The sequence below is a fragment of the Myzus persicae genome, unplaced genomic scaffold (assembly GCF_001856785.1).
Source record: "Myzus persicae strain clone G006 unplaced genomic scaffold, MPER_G0061.0, whole genome shotgun sequence".
NCBI classification, from domain to species: Eukaryota; Metazoa; Arthropoda; class Insecta; order Hemiptera; family Aphididae; genus Myzus; species Myzus persicae.
The window spans coordinates 126,836-139,755 of NW_019103988.1; positions in this window are offsets into that span (position 1 = coordinate 126,836).

The window sequence follows — 12,920 nt, forward strand, 5'->3', positions numbered from 1 at the left end:
CCTATTCAAATTAAAATAAATTACAAATTCATTTCAACGGGCCTCTGTACTCCAGGTCCAATAGCCCCCCCCCCTTTTCGGGGCCCTGAGTATAGGTATACATTATACTCGTTGAAATACTGCAAAAGCATTCCAGCGGCGTCGTTGTTTCAAAAATGAAAAAAAATATATAAATTTATACACAATACAGTATATAAAGTACGCTATTATTTCTTTTAACAAGAGGTGTGAAAAACCGAAGGCCGAGAACGAGTACCTATAAGTACGTATATAATCCGATTAAACACCTATGTTGACTGTAATGTATATGTCACTATATGCGTATAGTAAATACTAAATAGCAATACAAAAAAATTGAAAAATTGGCTTTCGAATAAATTCTGAGAATAGTTTTAGTCCGTGTTATTTGCGCTATTTGAATAAAAACAGGGCATTACAGGCAGGTCCGTTCCGCGGACTTCGCTTAGGTACATTATAATAAATATATAATAATATTGCAGTCCTCTATCTCCAAAACAGAGCTCTAGCTCCGCGTTTGAGACCTCGGTCAAAACAATATGATGTATTGATGTATAAATGAATATAATATAGCATCGATAGTATTCGATACTCTATAGTTGTTACAAATCATGTCTTGTGTCTGGAAACTGGCTCGCGAGCGATTGCACTCATCTGCAGGTGGGCCTACGGCTATCATTCTCAAGCGTGCGACTGGTATGGCCGATGTACGACAATTATTATTATTTATTGCAATATCGTCAATCGTCGTCGTCATCGTCGTCGTCGCCCGGCGCAATCGTCGACGACGACCGGCTCGATGGTGTTCGATGAAGATAATTATAACGCACTGATATAATAATAATAATAATAATAATATAATATTACTATTGCGCGCAGTCAACCGCAGTTTTATAGGTACATAGGTATACACCATATTATGACACGACGTGCCTTCTAATAATATTATTTTGTATATAGGTCTGACCCATTGACATTTTCACAATCGAGCGTCGGTGGAAGCGGTCGTATTATGTACACGCGTTACCCGGTAACGCGATCACAGTTGACACGGTTTTTCGCGCCCGTTTATTTTTAAACGTCCGCGTTATTGGCAACGACCAGTACGCTGACAATTATATAGTGCGCTTCTCTCGGCATATATGCGATATTACGATGTATGACGTAGTCCACGATGCATAATGCCGTGATGTATATTGTTATTATAATACACAATGTCCATCGTGCACAGGTATAAAATATGTCGTGTTATTTTGTAGGAATGTATACATAGGTATAGGATTGTTGTAAGGCACCCGTCAGTGATTGGTATGAAGGGGATTTCGCCAGTATACTATAATAGGTACACACTAGCCTCTCCTATCCCAGTCCTAGAAAAAGCGATCGACTCGGTGAAAGTCGATAGGGACTTCCTGAAGTCATAATGCATCATACAACGCGTGCCGAACGAATAGACTTGCAGACTTGCAGTTATATAATATGCACAATTTTATGACAAAAGCCATTACTCCATTTATATTTCTAAAAAATCTCACGGTTCACACAATTTTAACTAATTGAAAACTCCAATTTTTCAATTTTTGGTTTGACCTTCCCCCTACCAATACCACAAAAGCCACCCTTGAATTGAAAATAATATTACATAACAGGTAACTGTATGGTATATACATAGTTCAGTATTATAGGCTATAGAAATACAATGACAAGACGGCAGTGAAATGAGCTCGAACAATAGTTAACACGCTAACGACAACGGCCGGAGCCGTCCCTAAATGCTAAATATGATCTTTGATTTAGTTTTATGAATGATTGATTCTTTGTGAAAAACCATATTTAAAGTATGTTCATAAGCATAGTAGTGGTTTTGTTGCTTAGACTGTTGTGAGTTCTCGGGGGGAGTGCTTTGGTCCGACAACTCTACGACGAACAGGCGCGTACGAACAGCGCGGCGACCCGCGATAAACTGAAAAATGTAACAATCGAAATGTGAACTCGGAATGACAAGAAATATATCCCGAAATATCTATTATTTATAAATATGTTACACATGAGTGGGGCAAAATCGTGTCAACCTTGGCCAAAACTGTGTCATCGTTTTATTATTGTTATTGAAACTGGCTTAAATAATATACATGCTCTAAACTAAATAAACACAAAAATTGGGTTAACGAAACTTTTTTAATATATTATATAATTATGTGCATATTGTGCCTAAATTTTTTTTTAACGACCTATTCACTTGAAATACAACTATTACTGTATGTTTGTGTCTTTCATACCGAACGGACGCCCACGGTTTATGACTTTAATGCGATAAAGTATCATGCCTACGCATTACTGATGTTGTTCTAGATTTCATGAGTCTTATACCACTTCGGTGCGATAACCTATCTGCATGTTATATTGTCCGCACGGTACGGTTTTGGCAGACGAGTGACAAAAACTGTAAAAACAAAACTGCCCTTAAACGACGATTATCAGTAGTTATGACTACATATAAGTGCATACCGAAACGCTATAAATTCAGTGTTGAAAATGTACTCGTAATGTCTCATATTCTAATATATCGGCTATTCGAGGGTTAAAAAGCAGTCATTTTATGTAGGTACCTGCCTAATATTAGGATAATATTATGTGCACTCGCCAGGCGATGCATATTATATATATAATATTATGCGGACAACAATATTTAGAAAAAATACGGTATATGGCCGCGTCCTGTCGTGTGCGGGAGATTTAGGCCGCCGCCGCAAATATCTATTGTTAGCTTCCTCGACGAGCGCCAAGAATGTGCCGGCGGCGAAGCGTTTCGATCGCCTTCCGGACGGACACTGCGAGTGCTGCAGGGCGGGGGCGCGTACGAGGACTTTTGCGTACGGCCCCACGAAATCTTCGATCCGATTTTTCGCACGTCTCTCGACCACTAATACCTAGGTTGTTTCGACCATAAACCGAGGCTCTTGGCGAGACGTTTAGAAAAAAATAATAAAATTTCTCCCCCCCCCCCCCCACACACAAAAAAAAAATAAACACGAAAACGAAGACAACCAATCTCCCTGCAGCAGGAACAGTATTATAGTTATTGATCGTCTGGTTATATCGTGCAGACAGTTTGCACAATACGTCACGATCTCGTCTTCCGGTTTCCAAATCTAAGTTTTCTACGCTCTTATCATAATATATAGGATACTCTACTGATATATAGCATAAAGAGTATAATAACAGTCCAATGCGATAAATTCGTGCACCATCAACAATTATTTTCGCCCCCACATTAATTACGCCCCCACACTTATCTTGTATTAGTATTTCACCACTACAGTTTTACTCCAAATGACCGATTCACGTTTCTACTGCGGATAGCTGGGTGCCCAGGTAGGTATTACAAATGTATTGTTTTAACATTTAATTTGATTTTAAAAACCGTGTGATCGCTTCATCGCGAAAATAAAACAAACAACACAATTATAGTTTTCTTAAAATAAAAATGGATTTTTTTTTTTGTTTTTTTGGCTCGCTGCTGCAGGTATTTCGAGTTTGCCGCGGCCGTCACATTCTGTGATACGCTTCGTTGTGTAATAATATATATTTTACACCCGTGTTTACTTGTTGTACCTATAAGGTAATGCTGCACGAAAATTACAATTTTTTTCCAATGCCCTGATGATTTGAGAACTCAGATTTTCTAACTTTATTAGATATTGCGGTCTTCTTGTTTCATATATGCCTACACACGTATTATCAGTGTCAAATCGGTTATCCTTCCCTCCCTGTAGAGAAAAAAAATGAGTTTATTAGAATTGGGAGTAGCCTTTAAGTAAATTTTACAAACACATTTTCAAACGTAAACGTATATTATAGCCACGGTGTCGTAATATGCAGTGCCGTGATTCCGTTGAAAACGCTTTTTATATGAACTATTGCCACACTTGTATAACGATCAATGTATAGCCACTATATAGAACAAGTGAAAACTGACGAACCTGTGAATATGTTGATTACATAATATCATGATGTGCATCTTATTTTGAAGCGCCGCTCTCTCGGCTCGTAATCCTGAGGTAACGAACAACGCGTTTGGTGAACTTGAAATTCTTCAGAGACAAGACATCTACGCAAACCCCGATAACTGCATCTACTGTAATATTTGTAACTACCAGTCATATAGTAAATACCCACTAAAATACTAGTCAATACTAAATTATATTTGTATCCACGATCTCATGTCCGGATCAAGATTTGCCTTAAAATTCCGTCTCCGAACAACTTAAACGCGTTAACACCACCCATACCACTTTATATGTGGCTGCTTACGTTGAGGGAATTATCATTGTCCAATACCATTTCTGAAATAACATGCAAGACGCAACCAATAATATGTTATATGAAATATATATAGAGGATATCCTTGATGTAATGAATAATGATATACCTAGACTTTTGAGCATCCAGTTATCAGTTGTGTGATAATGTTTTTTCGCACCTATCCAAAATGAATTTTTTTATTTTAATTATAAAAATATATTCATTTATTCCTAGTATATTACATAATATTATAGTGTATTATTTCTTATATTTCTAAAAATGCATTTATAATATATGTACATGTGTATTATTGTTATTATTATTATATTTTACGACCCGGGAGCGGTAAAATGCTTTAAAGTAAACTACCACTACACTCTGCAGATTGTTTCGAGCTCACATATTTCATGCATTGCGCGTTTGAATATATATAATATTATAAATTGTATATTTTAGATAACCCGCCTGCAGAAAGAGTAGAAAAAGTGTAGGTTAATATTGATTCTTCCGGAGAAACCTGTGCCATATAAAAAATAAAATATAGGAATAGAGTTTAGTGCACCGCAGCCGAGGGAACGTTATGTCGTCTTAGCGGCTTCTATCTGGAAGTACCTATTAAAGTATTATGATTTATGATATTTTATAAAAAAATAATCCCATAGAAACAAAAAAATATGTGAGTGTCATATTATAATATAAATGATATAGATATTATCCTGTTATAAATCATAATATGTTATTATTACAAACTGTATACAACTACTCTTAATATATGGGTGTAACAGCAATTTTCTTGTCACGCTAGCAAAAAAGTTCAAGCTGCCGCTTCGCACAGTTTGTGCTTATAAAGTTACGTTGTTCTACACTTTATATATAATTATTTTTCATAATAGTTAATTGAGAATTACAAATTTACAAAATAAGATAAGCTGGTACCTCCTATATAAACATATTTTAACAATAATAAATTAGATTATCTTTTATTTTTGGACTTAGTTCCATGATGAAGGGGGCTGGACTGTTAAGAGTCCCCACTTATTAGTTATTAGTGATTCCCTCACTCAATCAACACCAATTTGATAATGTAAATATGTATATAGTTTTATACTGTAAGATATTCCTATACGATCGCGTCCATGACTATATATTAAATGTTTGTTCAATATTTTTGAGACAGCTTTGTTTTTTACGTCTATAAATACTCGCGTGTTTAATAAAAATGACCATCAGCCGAAATATAATATAGATACTTATGGCGGCGACGACACCGTCCTCACAGCTCACGGCGTTGATAGACAAAACGACTTACGCCAAAATATTTTAGTTTTGTCGTTCACTCGCAAATTATTTACGGCCGCCGACCGTTTTCGTGCTCACGAACATCACAAATTGTCTGTAATTCACAATTCGAAAAGGTTGAATATTGTCTTTAGTCTAAACAGAAAATTATTCAAATTTTTAACACGCTCAAATCATCGAAAATATCTAAGTGTGTTAATGTTTTCTACCATCGAACTTGTTCGGGATTTACAATATTTTTTAAATTAAATTCCCAACCTTCTGGGACCCTTCTGGTTTTTGCTCACCAGCTCGATTTAATGTCTCGTTGTCGGGAGATCTATAATACATTAACACCAAGACAGAAGTGGATTGGTTTAAAAGTCGGTAAAATGCTCACATTGGATATTGAAGAAAAACCATAGTGGGTAATTTTCACCTTATTCCACCGATTATATGCCTAGTAAAAAATGTTAATCTGTAATTTCCTCTAAATTGTATAGAAAAAAGTTCGTATAAAGGTTAATCATTTTAATTGAAACAGTATAATATGAATAATTCAGTAATAACTGGTGCATTGTCATATTAAAGTATTGGATCAGTATTTCAACTTATCGAAAACATATGAAAATCTCACCGCAATGAGACCGGGTAAATAAACATTTAAAGAGACATGCGAGGGTAGAAGATTCAAATCTGTTTCACCCATCTGTGTGGGATAAAAATATCTGTGTTAAAAATGTTAAGATCTTCACTAAATTATGATAATACGCGAAAGGGCATTATTATAATATTTCATGATTTCAATATTTGATGGTTTATTTTCACTGGAAAAATTTAATTTAAAAAAAAATTGATTTTTTTACTTATCAAAATAAATAAAAACTGATTAAACGTTGTACCGTACTACCGTGTAATTTTAATTGTGCAAAAGTGTTAGAAAAAAAATGTAAGAACTAGATATACCTCACTCAAATTTATTATTGCATGTTTTTAACGAGAACTTGTCTCCCGAAAACATAATAATAATATAAAGAGACGAAATTATTGGCCGAGCGACATGAATCATAATAAGAACAAAACATATAGATAAAATTAGAACAGATTTATGGAGCGTCTTATAAATAAATCAAACAACAAAATATTATACGACCCAGTCTCAACTCCTTATAATAGTTATGTCGACGACGATTTTCGTGATTTATATAATAACAACGATAGATTTATCCATTATATTATTTTAAATGTGTAAGTCAATACAGACGGGTAATCTATCTCATTCGACTTAGTCCACTGGCAATCAGCTTTTAAATTCATAATCAGTTAAATAGATATAAATACATTTTCTTTTCAATATTGTATTCGTAGATTTTTGTACCAAAAACCTAATTAGTTACAATTTTAAAAAGCCAAGTTAATTTTAATTTAAGATTCTGGGTGGGGCACGTTGGACGTACCTATACTAGTTTTACGACCAAAAGTTAGTGTTTTTTTCTCCGAAAACACTGTAATATAAAAATTACTTCAATTTTCAACTTTATAAGGGCGCGTGCGGGGGTTTGTAAAAAAATGAATCTAGTCGGTACTTTAGGGTAGCGTTTCTTAAACTGTGTTCTGTGGAACCTCCAGGTTCCAAGCAGGTCACTTCAGGGTTTCGCAAAACTTGTGGTTTTTTTAAAAAAATTAAATTTTAAATTTTAAATTAAAATTACATAAAATGACGCATTGAAAGTATTGAAACAAATTAGTGGTTCTAATTGTCGAGCTGTAATAACTTATTGTTAAAAGTTCAATACAAAAAAGCTAGAAAAAAAGTTGTGGTTCCACGGTAAAATTTCACATATAACAGGATTCCACGGATAAAAAAGTTTAAGAAATGATGCTTTAGAGTATCTAAAAGGGGAGGGGTCAATTCCAAAAACGGGAATATTCATATAAAACGTGTTTTTAATCAAATACATTTTGTTTTAATTTTTTTTAATTACAAAATAAATAACTAGGACTTGTAATGTGTCGTCGAATATTTATAACATTTTCTAAGACTAAGAGTAGTTTAAAAATACTAAGGTTCTTATTTAGTACTTTTTATAAACATTAGAAATCAAACTTTTTTTATTAATTTTTAACGATTTAAATAAAATAATATTTTCGGTTTTGAGTAAAAATGCATGAAAATATAATACTTACAATATTCTTCGTAAGTGGTTTTTACTTCTTACAGTAGATATGCTTACTGTAGGTAAGCATTTAAAACTTAAATTTAATTGTATAAGTATTAGAGTTAAATCAATTTTTTGTAACAATTAAAACATTTTGGTATTTCAGTACCTATTTATCTTTAGTCATTAAGACATTAAGTCCTTTTGTTTGTTTAAGAAATATTAAAAATTGTGAAAACATCCAAGTACCTACACACGTATTATCAGTGTCAAATCGGTTATCCTTCCCTCCCTGTAGAGAAAAAAAATGAGTTTATTAGAATTGGGAGTAGCCTTTAAGTAAATTTTACAAACACATTTTCAAACGTAAACGTATATTATAGCCACGGTGTCGTAATATGCAGTGCCGTGATTCCGTTGAAAACGCTTTTTATATGAACTATTGCCACACTTGTATAACGATCAATGTATAGCCACTATATAGAACAAGTGAAAACTGACGAACCTGTGAATATGTTGATTACATAATATCATGATGTGCATCTTATTTTGAAGCGCCGCTCTCTCGGCTCGTAATCCTGAGGTAACGAACAACGCGTTTGGTGAACTTGAAATTCTTCAGAGACAAGACATCTACGCAAACCCCGATAACTGCATCTACTGTAATATTTGTAACTACCAGTCATATAGTAAATACCCACTAAAATACTAGTCAATACTAAATTATATTTGTATCCACGATCTCATGTCCGGATCAAGATTTNCTATATGGCTACATGTAAACAATAATTTTTTAGTACCTAGTAGGACAATAGGTAGGCGATTGCTTATAAGTACATAAATAACTATATGTTTGATGTAAATACAATTGTCGTGTAACACTGTTGTGTTTCAATACTGTTTAATGCTAAAGCCAATAATAAAGCCCCTCCAAAAATCGAATTTTATGTCCTTGCCAGGGTTAGTTTCTGAGTCCGCTGAACAAACATTATCAAATCTGTCAAGAGAGCAATAAGGCAAAGACTGAGGAGGCAAATTAGACAGAAGAACGTCGTTGCCGGCGGACGGCGTGCAATTTTTGTACTACGTTTCTGTCTAAATTTAAACACGATTTTGGCCACAAAAACGGATATCTCGTTTGGTCTACGAGTGCGTGTTGTTACATATCCTTTCTGTCAAAATATATCTTGTCCATCATCTCGAATATATGATATTCATATATTAGGTATCCATGTTCTTAAATACTAGGTAAGGGGGGGGGGCACTGTAAGAATATGGATCTCCTTAGGTTTTTAATATATTTTAAGAGCACCTCTACTAATTATTTTCATTACAATGGATTATGAGGGGTGTTACCTAGATAAGTTCTACTTCACAAAATATTTGTTGACATTATTTCTCAAAATTGTATTGAATACGATAGGCATACAAATTCAATTATGAAAGCAGTTGTGAAATATATTTTATTTGTAATTTAAACAAATATATTAATATATCTACCTATATCTAACTAATTTATATTACTCCTTAATATGAATAAATCACCACTATAATTAAATATTCAGAAATATTTATTTTTATTTTGTTATTACTGACATTTGTAAGTGATATAGATACTCATATATATTGTAATTACTAATTACCTATTTGTCGTTTGATGAAGCAGCAGGGCATTGGGCTTCGACTCAAAAGTTAGATAGAATTCAATGATTACAACGGACACTAATTTCTCGAAGTTCTTTTATTTTTCCAATTCAAGCACTGGTATTAACTAGACACTATTGTTGAAGCCATGTTCTGGGTAAATACTAAATAGTAGTTAGTAGATACGAACAAAATCGTATTATTATTTATATTTTTCAGGGTTATTTTTGGAAGTTCGATGTTAAACCAATTTTGTCATATCTGCAATTTTTCCCATGTAAACTTTAATTTTCCCATGATTTCTTTTATATACTCTACAAAAAACGAAAGTATTCTAAAAATACAAATAATAGTAGCACTATTGTCAACGATGAAGCTTTACCTTTGGTGATCAGACATTTTTTATTTATAATAGAACATATAGGCTTACTATTTTTTGTCGCATCGTCTTTTAGTGTTCTTAATAATAATGTTATTAAGTAGGTACGTAAAATTGTACACTTCTATTATTTCTAATTTGATACCAATTTCTTTGCAATTGTTCAATCATCAATCCATAATACCAACGGCTACCTGAGTACACAAATACACAAAGATTAGGTATGTTTATTATTTTGCTCCTCCGCTCTTTATTAGCTATCAGTCAGGCTCAAAAATTACTATATGAATTAAGAAATAACGTCAATGTCCATTATTTTCAGGCAATGATGCATTTAGAAACATTTCTTAAGTAATTACGATAATTCCGAGCTTTTCAGACATGATTGATAAAAATATTAAAACAATAATTTGTTTGTTGATGTAGAAACGGCCTTGAGTGACATCATCACTGCATGAAGGCTGAACTGCTTGCACATTACTGTCTTAGTCTCCATGCAGCATCGTTTACTAACAATAATAATTTATACAGCTATGATTGCACCTTTTGCAAGCTGACACTACTTTCCCAGGCGGAGCTAAGTGTATGTAGTCAGACCACAGATTTATTTACCTACTAACATTTTTACTAACAATAGGTAATGTACTTTCTGCCTTTAATATGCCGATGGTTGTACATTGAGTATACATATTAGAAATTTAGAACATATTATAAGTAAAAGATAGCCGTTGACCGGATACATCTGTCATCTATATTTAGTAGGTATCCAATATAACTCGCGATAACTTATTTGTTATAATGTTGTGCACACGCACGAGCGACGCCTACTAGCACATTTCATAACATGTACCTATTTAGTATCTAGTACATCGAATTGTGAAAATAAATGATTCAATTTATTTCATTTACGTAATATTATGTACCAATGTACCAATATAATTTTACTCTTACAGATGTATTATTAAATTTCTAACCAGATTTAAATATTCCACTGAACAAAATTGTCAACTATAGTGTATTACTCGCAGTACGTACCATATTATATCCCTTCAATTGCCTACCTACGAGACCCTATTATTAATTCAGTAGTTCGTTGTATTTTAATATATTTACACATACGTACTAGCCACTATAGCCTGGTACATTTCGAATTCTATTTGTTATTTTACGTAAATTATACACCTTTATATCTCTATTAAATCATTGCAAGCAACATCGTTAAGCTACCTACCTATGTATAAAACAAACATTTAACAAAATTATTTGTTTAAAAAACTTTATAAAGGTAGGAATTATTGAGTTTGAGTTATGTATTGTACTTAAATTATTCTATTGGTATATAAATAACCTATCTGATTTTAAATTCACTTAAAGCTAGTTTTAAAATTAATTTATAACAAAAAATAATAATAGGTAAATAAATAAACTCGGGGATGAGAATGGAGGATTTAAATCCACCCACGAGAATCTTTCACATTCCCGTCACTCAATTTAAAGTGTGTACGTAAGAAAATGTATAACCGTCACGTCGTACATCAGTGGTGTAGGTAGGTAAGAGCGTCTGAAATATATTATTATTATAACAACTCGGCCAAGACGTTATTATTTCAATTAGATTTTTTTTTTATCGTCCGACGGTCATCGTTTTAGTACCAGCAGCACAAGCAAACGCACGTTTAATAATAACTCGACGCCAAACTAAACTTAAAAAATCGAGGACCGTGGTCAAGTGTATAACCACTCCTACTCGGTGACCGCAAACAATAATGTAGGTATACGTTTTTTATTTTAATCAAGTGGTATAAACGCATAAATCAGTAAGTAGAGGGATTCGACTATTTGATTTGTCCGATGGGACATTAAAGGTTCAAAACAATGTAGTAAATGTTATTCTCAAAACCTGAAAAAATGAAAAGCCTGTGTCAAACAGTGGGAACATCAAAATAAAACGATTCTAAATCAGTTCAAGTATAATTTCCACTTAGAATTCTCGATTCATCACCTGTCACATTAAATAAACAAACAATTCCAATGGCAAATTAATATCTTGGTCTAACATTGGATAAACGCCTAACCTGAAGCCCGCACATATTATAACTTAAGCGTAAAACTGTTACTGTGACTTCGCCTCCTAAACCTCTTTTGAAAACCAAACTCTCCCATTTAATAAAATTTACCATAAACAAGTCGATAATTCTACCAGTTTGGACATACAACGATATTCGGATATGTGGTTCTGGAAAGCCATCTAATAACAAAATGTTTTAGGAATAGCAATCTATCTGTTTACGACTAGTAACATTTTCTCCTTGGTATCTCACAAACAATATCTTAACCAAGACCTAAAAATTCCTACCCTTAATCAATTAGCAAAATTATATTACTTTACATTTCATACTAAATTAAACTCTCACAGTAACCCATTAATCAAACAACATCCTCACATCGCAACCTACCATAAATAACCATTTATTAAATTAATTCATTACCTATACTAATATTGTATTGTATAAATAATCATTTGTTTAATAAAAAAAAAAAATGTTACTCATGTTTAAACGCGGTATAGAAAATTGTACCTATACCTATAAAGCGGTTATTCCGTATACCTATAGTGGCATAGTGCTATCATTAAAATTATTAAAATATTATTAGCCTACATTATGTATACGATTATAAAGTATATATTATGTACATCATGACAAATTAAACGGTATGTTTAATGTATTTTCACCTATTCGTTTATACCCAGCATAGCATTGCTAATTATTATTTAATTTAAGCCCATGACGTACGCAGTTAGCATAAAAGTTTCGGGATGTGTGGTGGGTGTTTTTGAAAATCAGTTATTGATAAAAAATAAAACTATTGTTTTAATAAACATAAAATGAAAACCCACACATTTCGGGGAAGGGATGTTTGGTCACCCAAAATACCCCTTGCATACGTGCATGATTAAAACATTTATTTGGATTTTATTCTATAAAAATAATTACTAATCATATCTTGATAACGGAGTAAAATAGACAATTGTGATGGCAACAGTCTCGCACACATTGATCGTAGGTACAGGTATTTCTTGTGTGCCATCACTCATCAACCATCAGTGTCTCCGTATAGGTAGGTACTATCGTTTT